Source organism: Nannobrachium achirus, assembly GCF_963921795.1.
Source record: "Nannobrachium achirus genome assembly, chromosome: 24".
In the NCBI taxonomy this organism is placed as follows: domain Eukaryota; kingdom Metazoa; phylum Chordata; class Actinopteri; order Myctophiformes; family Myctophidae; genus Nannobrachium; species Nannobrachium achirus.
This window is the reverse complement of record NC_137831.1, coordinates 25,685,168-25,704,841: the sequence shown is the minus strand read 5'-3', so window position 1 is coordinate 25,704,841 and position 19,674 is coordinate 25,685,168.

Sequence of the window (19,674 nt, the reverse complement as noted above, 5' to 3'; positions counted from 1 at the left end):
CGCCAAAACGTCGAATGTGAGAACTGAGGCATAGAGGAGTCACTCATGTGTGTTACACTTGAGCATTACTGCGAGGGCACCTGCATGGGAATGAACAGATACAACGTAAATACAAAAATAATGCAAGAGGGGAGGGGGGGAGAGGGGGAAGGGAGGGGGAGAGAGAGAGAGAAAAGCCCCGCTAAGAAGCTTAAGAGAGTCTTGGGCATGTTTGAATGCAATCAAGCGCCATTGAGGCGAGCGCAGGTGCGCTGGCAGGTGGACTTAAGCAGATGTGGCTGCGCGCTTGGCTGGCAGCCTCGACGGAGTGGTACAGGTGTGTGGGGACGCACGCGTTTTGTGCGAGCGCATACGCGAACGCACGGGCACGCGCGGGCGCGCACACACACACACACACACACTGTTGCAACACATACTCACACATAGATAGTATTGCAATACTTGTGAGGGCGTCCGTTTAAAGTTTGCTTCAAAAAATATAAATAAAATGATTTGCACACATTTTCAAGATAAAAAAAAATAGCAGATCTGCAAGCTCGCTTGTACGCTTGTATATCTGCTATTTTTGTAATATTTAAAGCATAACATAATGGTTAAAGTGGTTAAAATCTAACGTAACACAGATGCGTTCCCAGTCTTAATACATCCATATTTTCTACCCTGACCGTAAAGATGAAAATGTCCGATCTGCAAGCTCACGACGTGTCGCGTCGCGATGCATTGTAAGCTTGTAGATCAGATCATTTTGGTTTTGCGTTCAACTAAGAATAACTCGGGCGTAACTCTTACCCCTCAACCCAACACCTAACCGTATAACCTCAAGCTCAGCCGGAATATTTTCATAATTGTAAGGCTATACAGTATTCCCAAATTCTACTATGCTTGTGGGGACAATATAGCATGCAATCACACACACACACACACGCGCGCGCGCGTGCAAACCGAAACGAAGCACCCGGTGTGGCACCCTAATTACTGCTTTTTTTCTTTTCTTAAATGCTTTAATTTCTGTGTTTCAATATTGATTGCTACCTTTCTGCTCCGGTTTCCCCCATGGAAGCTGGACCCGATCCCGTTACAAATATCTGTCCTGGTCGTTAGCGTCTGGACCCCGGCCCGAATGATTAAACACATTCAGAACGGGTACACATTTTGTGTATCATTATTTTATGCTTTAACTATTGAAAAATAGCAGATATACAAGCTCACAGCGCGGCACCGAGTGCCGCGCTGCGAGCTTGTAGATCTGCTATTTTTGAAAAATCGTGAAAACTTGAATTTTGACCTGATTCTATAAGTATCTTTTGAATCCTTCTAAGATTTTTTGAAAAACCTGTTTCTATGTCAGCAATCTGGCTATGGCCATCGTCAAAGAAAAGGTCCTTTTCACTTAACTGGAGCTCAGTTAGTCTGTTCTTGAGAGACTACTATGTCAGTGGTTCTCAAACCTTTTCATGTGAAGGACCCACAAAATGATATTTATTTGGCCACGGACCCCCATCTCAAAATATTTAGTTCCAGGGACCCCCCGGAAGCAAAATTTGAATTACAAACGTTCGCTCTAAAAATGAATATATTCAAAGATTTGCACACATTTTCACAACTTTTTTCAAAAATAGCAGATCTACAAGCTCGCAGCGCGGCACTCGGTGCCGCGCTGTGAGCTTGTATATCTGCTATTTTTCACTGGTTAAAGCATTCAATCATTCTAGGCCTAAATGGGTTAAGCACACCCCTCTCTCTCTCTCCGTTCCCATTCAGATTGAGTCATATAGTGGTAATGGGGCCCTGTGTACTGTCAAAGGGGCCCTGTACGGCTGCCAAATTGTGCTCCCCCTCCTGTTTGAATAGATCCAGATGGATCCTTTTCTGGCATGGTATTGATAAACATGGAGCCTCTTGTCCTCTGGCCCGCAGCTCTACTTCGCCCTATGAAGCGCTCGTGCGCTGTACCTGCACTGTCACTTTCTGACTGTTGATGTGCGGGCTGGACAAAGTACATGTATGCTTGAGTACAGGCATGTGCACACATAGACATCAAAGGGGGCTCGAGTCCCTGCCCTTTTATCCGTCTGTAAAAGTGCCCTCTCCAGACCATGAATGCAGTTTTTACTATGGTGAAAGAAATGCAAATGCCCCCTTTCCATGCCATACCTGAAGGCGTCATTCACGACTAAGGCCGGATTTACACTGCAGTCAAATCCAGCCCAAATCCGATTTGGTTCTCAAATCTGATCTTTTGGCCCGACTTTTCACACTGCTTTTGCAAGTGACACAGATCGGATCTGTGTGTTCTGACGGATCGGATCTGTGTGTGCAGGGCAGCCCAAAGCTGCCCTGCGTCGACATATCTGCTTTGGTTACCGTGGTAACGACTTAGGCGTCATGACGTTACGTCACTACGTTGACGCTAGTGGATTACGTACAGGAAATGCGACATAATAGACCATAGTAAACACACGTTACAATATTGTTTTTCTCTCTTCTTTTCTTTACTCTTCTGTTTCGCTCTTCTCTCTGGTTTTATCTATTTAGCTCTCTTCTCTCTTGTTTTTCTCATTTGCTCAGTGCGCTGTAATCAAATAGTAAATACTCGCGCTCTGTAATGACGTCATTACAGTGGAGCTCGCATTTTGATGTGACTTGCATGTGACTTGCGTATAACTCAATGGGGTGGATGTGGTTACTGCTTTCAGACTGAGACAGATGTCCTCAGATCCGGCTAGATTTCAGTGGCAGTGTAAAGCCGGCCTTAGAGAATTGCCTTGTCCAAACTCTCCTGAACTTGAATGCAGTACCTTATGTTGAATTGCTCTCTCTGTATAGAAATCCATGCCATACTCTCGTCTCCAGTATTGACTTGATTATGCTTAGTTCAGTGTGGTATCAATGTTCCCACCAAAAGGCCCTTTTAGAAATTTCAGCCCCTGCCTCTCTAACATTGTCTGCACGTCCCTGGTTGACTAAATACTCAAGTATTCAAAGGTACAAATTATGAAGTGCCTTCTCGGAAAATGGTCAGATATTCTCCGAAACAGTGAACAAATCCGATCTACGAGCTTGTGCATGAATCAAATTTGTATCTACAGTATAAATAATGTCAAAAGCATGAAACGCAGCTAAACTAATTTAAGTCGTTAACAGCACCTCTCCCTTTACACCGGATATGATTTAGTTTTAGGAATATTTAGTTCAAATAGATTATTTTTCAGTACTAATGTAAGTAAAAGCCACAATACTTTCTCTGTGACATTCGAATGATGCTCAATTGGCGTTAAGGGTGTCTTATTATTCCACAAAGCATCAGATGTGATGTGCGTGCGTGCGTGCGTGCGTGCGTGCGTGCGTGTGTGCGCGCGCGTCAATGACAGAGCGGTGGAGGTGATTTGTGCCCGGGGGGGTGGTGGGGTTGGGGAAGGGGGTCTGTGGCCCCTCTCCAGCGGCCCCGGGGGTCCCCGGGAGCGGCGCAGAGCGGAGGCTCTGGTTGCAGCTTGACAGCTGTCCATCCCAGGTGGAAGTGACATCTGAGAAGACACGGGAGCGGCCAGGGACACCGAGGATGGACGAGAGAGAGAGAGAGAGAGAGAGAGAGAGAGGGAGGTGAAGATGATTAAGTTTGTGCCAGGTCCTCGTTATGCACACCAGAGTCCGAGCGCACCGTGTGTGTGTGTGTGTGTGTGTGTGTGTGTGTGTGTGTGTGTGTGTGTGTGTGTGTGTGTGTGTGTGTGTGTGTGTGTGTGTGTGTGTGTGCGTGTGTGTGTGCGCGTGTGCGTGTGCGTGCGCGTGTGTGTGTGCGTGTGTGTGTGTGTACGTACGTATGGGGCTCAGGGGACCAACCTGAGACCCCTTGGATCTACATCCAGATGGCTCGACCCTGCCACACACACACACACACACACACACACACACACACACACACACACACACACACACGCACCTCATTGATCTGGGAGGTGTAAACGGAGACCCTGGCAGTGCGTTGGTTGGGCAGCCCCCCCCCCCCCCTCCCCCCCAGGGGGTCCGCTGTGGAGCGCTAACGGTACCGTAGCGTTACGAGAAAGGACCTGCTTGGCTGCATCTATCCGCCCTTCATTCCCCCCTTCTATCTATTTTCTTCCCCTCTCTCTCTCTCCCTCTCTCTCTCTCATTCCTTCCCGACCCTCCCTCATCTCAGGTTGTCTTTACACCCCGTCCCGAGGGAGAGGGGAGGAGGGTGGGCGGTAAGGGGATGTGAATATAAGCGGATCACTTGGCCAGGTCCTGTGGAAGAAGTAGCTACTCGGGTTTTCAAAAAACCTAACTTCTACTTTAAAAAGTACCAAGGAATTTGCGTTGCAAATTAAAGTAGCAACGTAACATGTAGGGATGTGACGATATGAAACTTTCATATCACGATTATTGTGATATGAAATCGCGATTTACGATATTATCGCGATAATCAAAATCCTTTATCCTGGGGCGGAACATTTGCCAAAAAATAGCCGATCTACAAGCTCAACGGCTCACAACAGCAAAGGTATTTGATAGATTGATAGATTGAAAAAAATAACGTTTATTATAAGTGTGACGAAGAGAGTCGCAGCCCTAGCCTTGAAGCCTCAAAACTCTAGTATCTCCCTCATTCCATAGGGATATCCCTTTGGAGTGATGGTTAAGATATTGGACTTGCATGTAGGAGGCCCGGGTTCGAAGCCCGAATGGGGAGGTCCGATTCACCCCCGTTACATAAGTACCTTTTACCAATTATAGAGGGTCTAAGTGGTACAGGATATGCAGCTCGGCAAATAAATGGTGAATTGATCCCAGTGCATGACGGAGGACGATATCACAATAAATTAAATCTACACAATGTGTTTTTTTATCACGATAAACGATAATATTGCGTATCGTCCCATCCCTATATAGTAACATACCGTATGGAGACCTTTTTAACCTCCGCTGTAGTATTTGAAGGCCGTGTATAGCGGCCTGAAAATGATTAAAATCCAAAGTAACTGAAAGCTGTAAAATAATTGTCGTGGAGCAAAAAGTACAATCCTCCGAGATGTATATGGAGCAGAAGTAGCGTAACGTATTGAAAAATGGAAATATACTCCAGTTAAGTGAAAGCACCTCAGAAGTGTTCTCAAAGTAGGCTACACTAAATGATAGGGCTGTCACAATTATTACATAATCGTCTAATTCCAATTATTTGACATAATCGCGATTATTTTTCATAATCGTCATAATCGTTCCCATGTTGAAAAATGCTCATATATTAAAAGAAAGTCAAAAATAGTGGAAATCTACCATGTGCAACTTCAGTTCAAAGCCTAAAAGCCAACCAGAAATGTAATTGTCAACGACAAAAACACAATTACGTTAATCGCAATTATTTGAGTGACAATCAATCGTCATGTAAAATGTCATAATCGTGACAGCCCTACTAAATGAGTAAATGTACTTGGATACTTTTCGCCACTACCTCTCATCTCAGGTTTGCCTTCACGCCAGAGCAGAGAGAGAGAGAGAGAGAGAGAGAGAGAGAGAGGAGATATGAATATAACGGGATCGCTTGGCCAGGTCGCATAGGATGTAAAACGGGTTAGCGACTCGGCAGGTTTAATCCCCTCGCGCTCCTTTTGTCCGCGGTTTCAACTTGTGCGCTGAGATGAGACGCACAGATCGGTGGAAAGGCTCAGCCGCCAAACGGAGCCTGAACGCCCCGTCCATGTTAATACAAAGACAGAGAGAGAGAGAGAGAGAGAGAGAGAGAGAGAGAGAGAGAGAGAGAGAGAGAGAAGGGGGGGGGGGACAGATGTGTTTTTGATAAAATTCACAGCACTGAAACATGAAAGAGCGAGGGAATAAATATGTATGTTTTGTCCCGGATTGCTGGTTATTAGAGAGGGGGTTTGTCGCGGTGGGTTTTTGCTAGTTATTAGAGGGGTTTTGTCGCCCCGTTTTCCATCAGCTGTCACGTTAATATACACCGCGACGTATTCATTTATTGTAATGACATGTTCACTCCTTGATCTGCGAGGATGGAGGAGTCAGGGAGCATGGAGAAGTCACTGGGATTGCACCTCCACTTTTATCTACGGCAGTGAACACAGACACTTTATGGGTCTTTCTGGTGTAACTGCACTATGTCCAATCTTCAGTAGTGGAAAAAGTACTAAAATATTTTACTTAAAGGAAAAACTAGACCAGGTCAACCTGGTTGTGCCAGACCCCCTGTCTGTCATCATCATTTATGACATCATGCCTTTTGTAGGCATGTCATCATCATGTCATCATCATATATACCCTTTATATAGAAAAGGGACAGACCGACATTTGCTTATGTAGGCCTACCCATTTCATGGGTCTGGCAAATATGCAAGCTTGTGTGTACACAAAAACATTCCCGCCTCCCCCTCCACTCTATGACAGGCATCAAACAGGTAGTTGTCTTTGATGCTTTCATTGATTAGAGAGATCACTAACGAGGACTTGACACTTTTATGGCGCAATCAATTACCTTAGTGCAGAACCTCTTTGAAGTTCAAAGGGAGCAATTAAGAGCTCTGGCTGAGCTCCCCCTGACAAAAACGTCCCTCCACTGTTTCTGTTGACATTTAATGTCAACATAAAGAGTGGAACATAACAGAAATATAGCCAGGGGATTTCTTTCTGCAAGGAAACACCCAAACACAATAATATAGTTATAGTAAAATGTTTATACATTATCATTTTTTAATAGTCTTAAAGTTAATGATCGTATCTTCTTCAAATATTGTCCAATTTCAATGAATGATACATCATATGAAAGCTTACATTCTGTACTTTCATCGAATCGGCAGTGCAAAGAATCGATTGTATCGATACTACCTACTTGTGCATTGTATTTAGCATTTTTGAGAAGAAAAAATGAAAAGGAGGGGTTTAATTACTTTTCCTTTCCATATAGTTACACTGGTCCATCGATAAATGTGTGTAATCTCTGTGTTCATGTCAAGGTGCAGGTTTGTCAATATACAATGTCCATGTATTTGGCAGATAATCACTGTGTTTACTTATTTATATCCATAATAATACATGTTTCCCTTAAAAACCTGCACTATCCACACCTTACACACTTAATTTCTTTGCTAAATAGTTACTATATCGATTTTAAATCATTAAATCGAATCGTATCGCCATGAATGAACCAATATCGTCAACCATGTATCGTGATATGTATCGAATCGCTATTAAAATGTATCGTTACACCCCTAGTGAGGACTTCCAAACCCACACAGCACACACACCCAGGTACAGACCTACCTTGTCAGTCAATACTCCCTTTGCTAGAAAGCAACTACATACTATTTACTCATAGCACTGTACTTAAGTACAACCTTGAGGTACTTTTACTTAGTATTTCATCTAAGAGGCAAATGTTTTAAAGGGTACCTTTTTTTTTACTCCACTATAGTTATCTGAAAACCTTGTTAGTTACTTTTGCTGATATGTATTATAAATATGAAAAACCCTATCGTATACTTCAGTTATTCATATAGCCGATCTACATGCACACACTGTGTCACATTCTTTACACACTGTGAGCTTGTAGATCGGCTATTGTCTGCTATGTGTTTTGCCCATATTAAAAAAAAAAACGTATGAATTCAACTTTGTTGGTATTTTAAGTACCTTTTGCAGCCAATACTTGTAAGTAAAATTCTGAATACAGAATGTTTACTCTGTATAATTCTACATTGTGGTGCCGCTACTTTCACTTAAAGCAGTGGTTCTCAAAGTGGATTCCTGGGACTTTGTGGGTTCCTTTATGGGGGTCTAAAAAAACAAGTCTGTATAACTCTGACAGTGTACAAATGGAACCAAATTAACCATTTGGTTCCATTTGTACACTGTCAGAGTTAAGGGGAGACCCTGAAATGTAAAGGTTTGAGAAACACTGACTTAAAGTAAATAAAATTAAATACAATCTGAGTACATCCTCCTCCTTCCACCCACACTGCCACCTTGCCAGTCAATACTCCCAGGTCGGGAGCGTGGGTGTCGGGTTGCCCATACCTCCCCGCTCCCCGCTCCCCTCCTCGCGTCCCCGCTGGCCGAGGGGGATCCGTTTCACCAGCTAATCGACAATATTGACAAATATCATATGCTGTGAGATCGTAATACGCGGAGCGGGCCCGGTTAACCCCTCGAGGCCCGAGGGGCCCGATTCTGTACAAAATGCCTTCTAGATATCCTAACAGTTTTCTGAAAAGAATCCCCCATCTCAAAATAGTGTGTTCCCAGAAGCAAAGATTTTTGTTAAAAATGTTTAAAGCTTTGAAAATGTTATTATGGTTCTGGTTTTGAATAAGGACTAGTCATTTAGCATTTTAGCATTTCTGTTTTTTCATGTTGCAAACATTTTCAAGATTTTTCAAAAACAGAGGTGTGTCACAGTGTGTCACTTTGTGCCGCGCTGTGAGCTGGTTATCTGCTATTTTCTTTCTAAAATCTAAAATGAACTTAAGACGATTCTTACATAATGTCTTCTGAATCCCAAAAGTTTCCTGAAATCAGTGGTTTTCAAACTTTCTCATGTCAAGGACCCCCAAAATTATATTATGTATGGCCGCGGAAACCCATCTCAAAATATGTTGTTCCAGGGACCCCCCTAGAAGCAAAGATTTGTGTTCGCTATATATATTGAAAGATTTGCACAAATTGTCATCAAAAATGGCATCTACAAGCTCATAGCGCGGCACTCGGTGCCGCACTATGAGCTTGCGTCTACTATTTTTGACTAGCTAAAATGCTAAAGTATAAATAGTTAAGTTGTTAAAATCTAAAGTTACACGGATGCATTCCCGGTCATAGCGGGTTAACTCTTTGTGGTGGGGGGTTTTGATGTGAAGTGTGGTGTGGTGGTGGCGAGAGCGGGCCTCGCGGTCGGTTTGTGTGCAGCACTCGAACGCGTTACATAAATAGGCCTACCGTACGGGAGCAGCAGCAGCAGCAGTAACCGTAAGCGGAAAGTATGAAACCATCACCTTCACACCGAAGGTTATATATGTAACGTATTGATTTCGGGGTGGGAAATAAAAATATAAATCTTGATTCAAAATCTATACGACATGAAGGATTGTAGTCGGTAAATGAGTCACCTAGGCTATACTGTACTGCGCTTACTGTATGGTGGTTTACAATGAGACCATCATTGTCTCCGCCAGGCCGAAAGGCATGGCTGAGAGTATGATTTCACCCCTGTCCGTCCACCCATCCGTCTGCGTGTGTATCCGTCCGTCCTCCCGTCTGTGGACAGCTAATCTCCGGCACCGCTGGCACGATAGCAGCGAAACCGTGCACGCACACTCCCTGGGTGCCAGAGCCGAACCTCTGCCCCCAATTTTTCACATGTGCCTAGCGCCACCAGGAGGCGGGTTTGTGCAAAACACATTTTAGGACAGTACTCCTACAGATTTTATAGACCAGGTCAGAATATTTTTAATGTTTGTGAATAACTGGTTTTCACCATTATGAAATATTGTCCAGAACTGTGTGGAACGTGAGGATATTTAGAACAAACTTAATAGTCAATAAAAGTGTCTTGTTCTTCAAGAGGTAAGATTAATGAATAATAATGCTCCAACATGCTAAATGAACATGTCAAAGAGAACATAAAATAAATAAGGATAATTTATATTAGTAAGACGCCTCAGGGCAACATGCGGACGAGATCGCGCCAATTCTTGGCCATCTGGCCAGTGATGTATGTCGGACCAGTTACCCATATATGGAGATCCATATACTGTATATGGAGATATGCTGCGAGAGCCCAAACATGCTTACTCAGTTATTCATTATGTATGATGTCTATGACATCTGACATCATACTCTGTTATGCCCATACGTGGAGATCCCTCTCTGTAGAACCAGCCACACAGATATGGGCTGTCTTGGCCATATATGGATTATGTTAGTGTGGTATGTGGCCGATGTGGCATCCATTATGGGCATTCCCATATGAAATCCTGTTAGATATGGGCTTAATATTGATGACATCAGGGAACTCCATATATGGGCATAAAAGGGATTCTGTTGGTATGACATCACAGTGAAGCCAGAGTGTGATGGGATGTCAGAACGGCAAATTCATTCTGTTAAGAGTGGTTCCCCTGACATCACAGTGACATCAGAGCATGGTGTCAGAGCGACAAACCCATAGGCCGTAAAGAAGTGTACACGTCTACACGTCCAGACAGACGGACACGGACAAGCTGTGCCGTTTCTCATAGTAAACTGCGACCTTGGGTCGCAACCATTAGTTCTGGGAGCTTGTAGATTCACAGTATCTGTGAATGTTGCGCTTTTTTTCTCCTTCGTTTTTCCCAGGTGTACATTGCAAGTTGTACAGTATGTTGCATGTGTGGGTCTGCATGTATAGTATACAGGGTTCCCACGGTCATGACATTCCTGGAAATATTTTGAAATTAGACAAATATTTTTCCAGTACTGGAAACGTTTTGGAATTGATCAAGGGTCCTTGAAGGTCCTGGATAAAATAGCTATGCATTGTCTTTGGTTATTGATTTTGTTAATAACTCTGAAATGACAAATTAAACATTGGCCAAATTGTCAAATATTAAAGGCAGAAATTGTGAAAATAGCAGATCCACATGCTCACAACGCCTCGAGTTGCGAGGCGTTGTGAGTATGTAGATCGGGTATTTTCACAATAGAACCGTGTTATACAAAATTCGTCAACTCTTAGTGCTCGTCAGGGTCCCGGGTCCCCAGTTCAAATATGATTATTTCGGGGGTCACGGCCTGAATATGTTGAGAACCACTGGCATACACTACCTGTCTTTGGGCATTGTGCATAGGCGACTTGTTATTGAGCTGAATTATTGTTATATAGTCCTGGAAATTGGGTTATATATTCTGGAAAAGTTTTGGAAAAGTTTTGGAAATGAATTGGTAAAAATGTGTGGGAACTCTGATATACAGCACTTCTGTTTGCAACAATATGAACGCGTGAAGGTACACAGCATCACCGATCAATTTCAGCTCGCGTACGGTATACTTGTACCTGCATGCTGCATAGCGGCAGCCAGCCGGGGGTGCGTGCGCGTGTGGTGATAATTGAAGTCCAAAGCCGTGCCCGGAGGGACGCCACACAGTGCGGGTGCGAGGGCTGGAAGGTGTATATTGTTTTAACACTGTGGGAAGAACAGACCAGCCGCGCTAAAAACCTGAGCCACGCTCAGACCTGTCTGCCTGGACCTCTGGAGGAAACGCACCGCCAAGAACGACAAAATCCACTTCCCCTACAACCTTTATATTTAGCCCGCCGCCACACCTCCCCTGCTTCGCGGGGGCTTATACTAGAACACAGGTCGGAACCTGGGAGGGACGCGTTGGCGACGGCAGGGGACTCACAATGTGAACTCCACTGGAGCGTTTGTAGACAAAATGCTGCCTTATAGTTCCAAAGCCAGATTGCAATAACAAAAAAACTTACAAAAAAGGGTTTAAAAGTGTTTCAACCATTCAGCCAAATGAGATATAGGCATATTTTAAGCGATATTACACTGATTGTATAGCCTATCTGTTTTGTAACTGTGATTGTTTATCGCCCATTATCATGAGTGGTTGAACTTATGTTGATGCTACTGTATATTTAACAAATGTTTCAAGGGACCCCGTAGGAACCTCCTCAAGGACCCCCTGGGGGGCCCCACACTGCACATTGAGAACCACAACCACTACTCGCTTTTCCTCCGACAGTTTACCCACAAAATATTAGGAATTGCTTTGAAGAACCGGCATGCTTTGAGATTAAGCTCTCCCAAAAATCTCTCCCTTGAACTTCATTATGTTCGCACTAGTAGTTTACCTACTGCACTTTCGTAACGCTTCACATTATCCAGTATTAAAAAAGCATCCTCCCTTAGATCCCCTCCGTTCCATATCTTTGCTTATAAAACATAATAATTTCATGTATTTTAAGCCTTAGTCTCCAGTTTACCTCCCGCACTAAGACTTCACATGCTGCTCAGAAGGTATTATAAACCCTCCTTCGCCTGCGTAAATCTCTCCTCTCGTTACTTTAAATCTCTCCTCTGCGTAGATCTCTCCATGCCCCGTGTCTCACATTGGGGGAGAAAAAAAAGAGAAAAACGCTACATATCCTCACATATTTAAATCCATGCCATCACATTTTACCTTAACTATACAGCATGTAGTATTAACATTTTAAGTGCTTCTCCTCGAGGGGTATTATAGGAGCAGAAGTACGGGATCTCTCCCCTATCTCTGTGTGAAATGCTTCCCATGCTGGAGGTATTTGAGGTATCCTGTGTACTTAGCTGAATGTACTGGGGAGGGTTTATGGCCGCGATCGGCAGATTTACCAGGCCTTATCTGGCATCATTGTCTCGCCTGTCTGCCATATGGCACTGTATGAAACTTCACGTATAGATTTTAAGCTACTAGTAAGACGCCTCAGGGTGACAAGCGACCTCGCCCTCCTCGCCCTAAAGGGCGAGGTCGCGCCACAGTGATGTGGACATCAGCGATCTCCATATGGGCATAAAAGGGATTTCTTCCGATGGCATCACAGGCATGCGATAAAAAACTCATCACTCCTTTTATGACTCCTTTTGGGATCCGCAGCGCCGATTCCGCACAGCATTGCACACCAAATCCAATGCGTTTTATTCACGCAGCAAACGAAAAAAAACGGAACGCAACTGTCCTGTGTGCAAAGAGCTTTACTCAAGTACATTTTGAATTCTGGATTTTTACTTGTAACGGAGTACATCTACAGTGCAGTATTGATACTTTAACTTATGTACAATACGTGTGTACTTTTTTCCACCTCTGCATATAGCCTATTGCGACCCAAGGTAGCAGCTACTCTTCCTTGACTTTCATTGGACACTTCGACTCTTAATCTATGGGGGTGATCCGGGGTTCGAACCGGGAACCTTCCCTTTCCCAAGCGTCCGCTTTACCTCCTGAGCCATTAACTATCCAGCCCCACCACCCCCCTTGTGTGGAGCGGTTTAATTAATTAATCTTAATTAACGTTAGGCACCGTTATATATGGTTACGTTTAGGCGCGGGTTATTATATATTTTTTTACTTAAGGTTAGACACCACCGGTATTCATATTTTAATTGCTTTTTTTTCCGGGGGAAGGCGCAACGTACGGGTCGCAACGCTCACTCTGCTGTTATTGTTGTCAGTTTGAAAGCCAGCCTATAGTGTCCTATCTACAGGGGTGTCGCACCAAATTCTGGGCCCTGGGTACAAGGATTCACTGCATTATTTTGTGCTTTAACTATTGTAAAATAGCAGATATACAAGCTCACAGCGTGGCACCAAGTGCTGCGCTGCGAGCTCGTAGATCTGCTATTTTCTGCTATATCTGCTATATCGTGAAAATGTGTGCAAGTCTCTGATTTTTTTTTTTTTTTAAACCTATGTTTCTATATCAGTGGTTCTCAAACCTTTTCATGTGAAGGACCCCAAAAACTATATGTATTTGGCCACGGACCCCCATCTCAAAATATTCAGTTCCAGGGACCCCCAAGAAGCAAAATTTGAGTTACAAATGTTCGCTTATAACATATATTCAAAGATTTGCACACATTTTTCTAGATTTTTCAAAAATAGCAGATCTACAAGCTCGCAGCGCGGCACTCGGTGCCGCGCTGTGAGCTTGTATATCTGCTATTTTTCAATAGCTAAAGTAGAACATAATTAAGGCCCCTCCATCTTGGGCCCTAGTAACTCAGTCCCACTCCCCCCCCCCCCCCCTCCGCCTTGTGACGCCCCTGCCTATCTACCTTGTGCATGTAGGGAGAGAAGCACAGCCTTGTCAGGTATTGTAAACCACCACAGGGCCCCATTTACAGCCTGTATTCATTCATTATGAATGGAATGCGATGCTCCTCAGATACGCGATTTCACAGGTCAGCGTGTAGCGCGCGTACGTGGCTCAGGGGCGCAGCGTTTTGCATTGTGTGTGTGTGTGTTGACGCCGGCGGTATATATGGGCTGCGTTGCGTCACTGTCGGCGGGGGGAAAGAAAACCTTCTATGTCCACAACTGTGACTTTTCAGGAAAACTGAGTCGTTATGCCTATTCATTCCTTCCTACAAACGTGTGTGTTGCCACTGCTGTTGTATTCTACTGACTCACCTGCGAGTGAGGAGCCCACGTCGGGAGGACATAGAGCCACCACCCTGCTCCTCCCGTCCAACACTCCCTGCTGACGGGTGCTACATTAACTCCTTTAAGTCCTGGAACTACTTAATCCATTATTTGATGCTTTAACAATTAAAAAATCGCAGATATACCAGCTCACAGATACTGTAGCTTGTAGATCTGCTATTTTGGAAAAATCGTGAATATATATTTTTAAAGTGAACATTTTTAACTCAAATATTTGCTTCTGGGGTTGTCCCTGGAAGAACATATTTTGAGATGGGGGGTCGGCGGCCAAATACATGTAATTCTGGGGGTCCTTGACATGAAAAAGTTTGAGAACAACTGATTTAGAAGAATGATTTAGAAGACCTTTATAGTATCGGAACAACATATTCAAAGACTTCCACAAGTTTTCACAATTTTTCAAAATATAGCAGATCTACAAGCTGTGAGCTTGTATATCTGCTATTTTTAATTGTTGAAGCATCTAAAAAATAAGTATGGAGATACAAGGTTTCTGCTTGACGATTAGACCCACACGCAGGGCTCTCTAAATGAATATTTAGATGACTTAGCCTTTATTGTTAGTCTGTCCTGGAAAAATTACCTCCAACATTGTTCCGCTTATCTCCACCCAGCCCATACCTCCACCCCCACCCCACCTCTTCCCTCCTGAAAACACGGTAAAAACCATAAAAGCGCTGCGTTGAAATATAATCACCTTGAAATTAATTAATCGTAACGCAAACACAACAGCTATAGCGATAGCATCAGCGCTATGTGTGCGTGTGTGCGTGTGCGCGTGTGTTTTTGTGCTTGCTATTCTTGTGAGGTCCAAATTTCCACACAGTATTATTATTATTGCGACCGTGGGTCGCAGTTAAGTATGAGAATCACCACATCTTGTCAGTACGCATCTCTGTAACGCCTCAATAGGAATAATGAATGGTTAACCAGTTTGATCTTTAATTGTTGTTACGCTCTTATTATTTGCATAGTGGCTAAAGAGCGGTGCAGCCTCTTTCTTGTTGTGTTACGCTCTGACATCACGCTCGGACATCATTGTGATGTCAGGGGAACCACACCAATAGAATCCCTTTTACAGTTACAGTTTACAGTTTAGGCATTCATCAGACGCTTTTTTTATCCAAAGCAACTTACAATAAGTCGATAATACATCACTATATTGAGATCCCATAAATGGAGATCCCCGAATCCCTGGTCATCAATAGTGACCATATTGTGAATGCCAAAATGTCAGTTAACCTACAGACTATTATACATGTTAGTCTATCCAGTGTGGCTGGTTCTACAGACAGAGATCTCTATATATGGGCATAAATAGGGATTGTATGTATGATGTCAGACGTCATCTCCATATATGGGTAACTGGTCCGATATATAAAAATAAAGGATCAAATGAAATAAAAGTCCATATATGGGCATTCCCAGATGATGCCCCTGTTAGGGGAACCACACTAACATAATCCATATATGGCCAAGACCGATGGTGTGGTCACTTTTCGCCCTTTTCGCGTTTTACTGGTTATTGCGACCGTCAGGTCTCATTTACTACCAAAACCTCCACCGGCTGTCTGTCAGTCAGTCAGTCTGTCCGTCATGTCACACTTTTCCCCAACTCATATCTCCGCCACCGTTGCCCCAAGACATGCCAAACTTTGCACACACACTCCTTGCCTGCCAATCCACAACCTCCACCTCTCACGTCATACGGGCAGCCATAGTTACACCTGGAATGTTGAATCTCCATATATGGAGATAACCTACGCATCACACAAAGTCTGACCTCACCAGCCCATACTTGGGCATGGACGACTTTTGTTTGTTTCCTTTATTTATTCAGGGGAGCCCATTGAGAGCACGCTCTCTTTTTCAAGGACACCCTGATTACAACATAAAAACAATACAGCAATGAACAGAGCAACAAACAATAGAATCAAAATACAACAACATACAACATCAGAGATACACATAAACAGTTTTTACATAAAACAGGTACACTCCCTATGTAAAGTGTCCTCAAGCATCACTTTAAATGCCTCTAGTGAAACCAATTGAGACAGTTTGAGCGAGTCCTGAAGCTTTTCCCATTTGTGTGGAGCATAGTGCATAAAGGCAGTCTTTCCTTGCTCACTGTTCATACGTGGACAGGTATATCTAATGTGCGCCTGTGCGCGTGTTGAATGTCCTGTGACTTTTAGATCTAAAAGTGAGGATAGATACAGAGGTAGTTTACCACACAAGGCCTTATAAATAAATAACATACAATGTTGCTCTCTGCGAACTTCAAGAGATGGCCATCCCACTTTTTCATACAACTCACAGCTCACAGTGATGGGTCAGATAACTATCGCCAGTGATAAACCGCAGGGCACTGTGGTATACCGCATCAAGTGGCTTCAGCGTGGAGCGTGAAGCATGCATGTAGAGCACATCTCCATAATCAAACACAGACATTATTACAGAATGAACAATCGCCTTTCTACTAGAGAGAGAAAAACAAGATCTGTTTCTGTAGCGAAACCCAATCTGTCCTCTTAGCTTTTTGGTTAGGTGCTCCACATGGACTTTAAATGAGAATTTGTCATCTAACCAAATTCCTAGATATTTATAAGATGTAACCAGCTCGATTTGTTCTCCATTAAGTGTGTAGATCCCAGTAGGGGTATCTGTAATCGGAGACCTGGTGAATGTCATACATTTAGTTTTCTCTGAATTTAAAACCAGTTTAAGATCAATTAGAGCCTGTTGAAACCTATTAAAGGCAGTCTGCAGATTTGCAGTGGCCACTTCAAGGGTGGAGCCAATACTATATAAAATGGTGTCGTCCGCATAGAAGTGGGCGTCACAGTGCAGGGAGGGAAGCACAATATTATTCAAATATAGTGTGAATAAAATGGGACCTAATATTGACCCCTGAGGGACACCTTTATGAATTAAAAGAGAACTGGATGTAAAACCATCTGCCACAACAGCTTGTGTTCTCCCTGAGAGATAATTATCAAACCATTTAATAGAGAGGTCATCAAAGCCAACAGTGGATAACTTCTGTAATAAAATATAATGGTCGACAGTATCAAAAGCTTTAGATAAGTCAATAAAGATGGCTGCACAGTGTTGATAATTATCTAGGCCTTCTAATATGTTGTTAGTGACCAACGTTGTAGCTGTCACAGTACTATAGCCTGGTCTAAAACCTGATTGTTGAGGTTGTAGTAGATTATTTGTGTTCAGGTATGCACGGATCTGGGTACTGACTAGGGATTCTAATATCTTGGCTAGACAGCATAATTTCGAAATTGGCCGGTAGTTATTTAACTCAGCCTGATTTCCACCTTTATGCAGTGGTATTACCTGCGCATTTTTCCATATTGCAGGTATTTTACCAGTGGAAAGTGTTAAATTAAAAATGTGGGCAAGTGGTGACGCAATTATACTTGCACTGAGATGTAATAAAAACGGGTTAAGATCATCTGCACCCTTTGATTTTTTCGTGTTGATTTGTGACAGTGCCTTTAGAACCTCTGTCTGTGTAACTGATTTAAAAGAGAATCCTGGTGTGGTAACATTGACTGGGTTGCTGTTAATAATCGCTTCAGCAGGCGCTATATTTACAGACTGTCTGTCAAATAGCTGACCAGACAATATAAAATGCTGATTAAAAATGTCACATATAGCCGATTTATTAAAGACAACCCCATTTACATCATTTACCTGGGACGGGAGAGAGGAGGCAGGACTAGCTTTTAGGGACTTTACCACCTTCCAAAAACTAGCTGCATTACCCTGTGTCTTAGCAAAGCTAGACAAATAGTAATCAGATTTTGCCTTTCTGACCATAAGAATGCCTTTATTACGTAAGATCCTAAATGAGGACCAGTCTACCGGTTCACCTGAGCTTCGAGCTGTAGCCCATGCCACATCTCTCAGATGAAGGGCTTCTTTCAGGTCCGCTGAGAACCATGGACTTGAGCGATTTTTAACTCTAAAATTCTTATAAGGGGCATGTTTCTCTGTAACGGAATTAAAAATAGAATTAAATGTGTTAATAGCTCGGTCAGAATCTTGAATAGCGTTTACCATGCCCAACTCAGAATGTAGTAAATCATGTGAGAACCCCTGTTCATTAAAAACTTTAAAGTTACGTTTTTTAATTTCCCGCCCATTTGTTTTCATCACTTTAGCCACTCTAACACAGGCTATAGGGCAGTGGTCGCTAACGCCTTGAGCAAACACCCCACTATATGGGTATTTGAAAGGCTTATTCGTTAAGATGAGATCAATCAAGGTAGAATTTGAGGGGTTATTTTTATTTGGTCTCGTGATATGCTGTATGATCTGGGATAGGTTTAGGTCCAAACAAATCTGCTTCAACCGTGCAGACCTGCTTGTTAACCAGTCCAAATTCATATCAGATAGAACCAGAACCTCTGTGGATACATATTTGGACAGTAGCGTCCCAAATTCCTCCAAGGCCAGAACTGGTGCTGAGGGGGGGCGATAAGCGCCAATAACTGTGCAGTGGATATCACTACCCAGACAAATATCCAAAACAATGTATTCAAAACGATTTGGGACAGACGACATTTCCAGTATATGTGCAGCTAAGTGTTCTCTGACAAAAATTACAATCCCACCAGCTCTTGATATCCTGTCAATTCTAAACAAATTGTAGCCGTTTATGGCAATCTCTGAGTCCAATGTGAGATCAGTCAGCCATGTCTCTGAAAGGACAAACACATCTGGGGAGCCCCCCTTAATCTGAATATTTATAAAATCAAGTTTTGGAGCCAAACTATTTATATTTAAATGCATGAATTTTAAGCCATCACAAGCTTGCAGCTCATTTACAGTTTTCAGATCAAAATTTACATTTTTGATGACTGCAACTGGGATGGTTTTAGGAACAATATTTATATATGTAAGGTTTCTCACTGTGACCCCTCGGGGTCTTGAGACATGACGTGGCAACCTCCTAAAGCATGGGGTATGCCTACTGGTAATATCAACAGTGTGTGAAACATGATCAATTTGACCACCTGGCCGCAAGGGGGCAGAAGCACTATAGGAACAGTAACCTGAGGCGGAACAAAAATTAGAATGGCTGTGGAAGTTCATGTAAACTGAAGAGAGAGGATTAGGGACAGGATCAATGATATGTGAATGATTTGAGGGTATGGGAGGACTAGTGTTTATTTGGCGTCAGATGTCAATGTTGGTGAGGTGGCTGGAGATTTTACTGGCCAGGGTTTTTAAGCCCTCATCATTGGGGTGTAGTTTGTCCCTATATAAATGTGTTCTTTTCCAAAAAGAATCAAAGAGATCAATGTACCCATAGCCACAGGCTTGGCAGAAATTACATAGCCATTTATCTATACTATAGAGGCGGCTGAAAGATTCAGAGCTATGGTAAAGGGTGGGAAACAAGCCAGAGAAAATGCAGTTTTTCCCGAGATCTTCAATTGAAACTGCTAT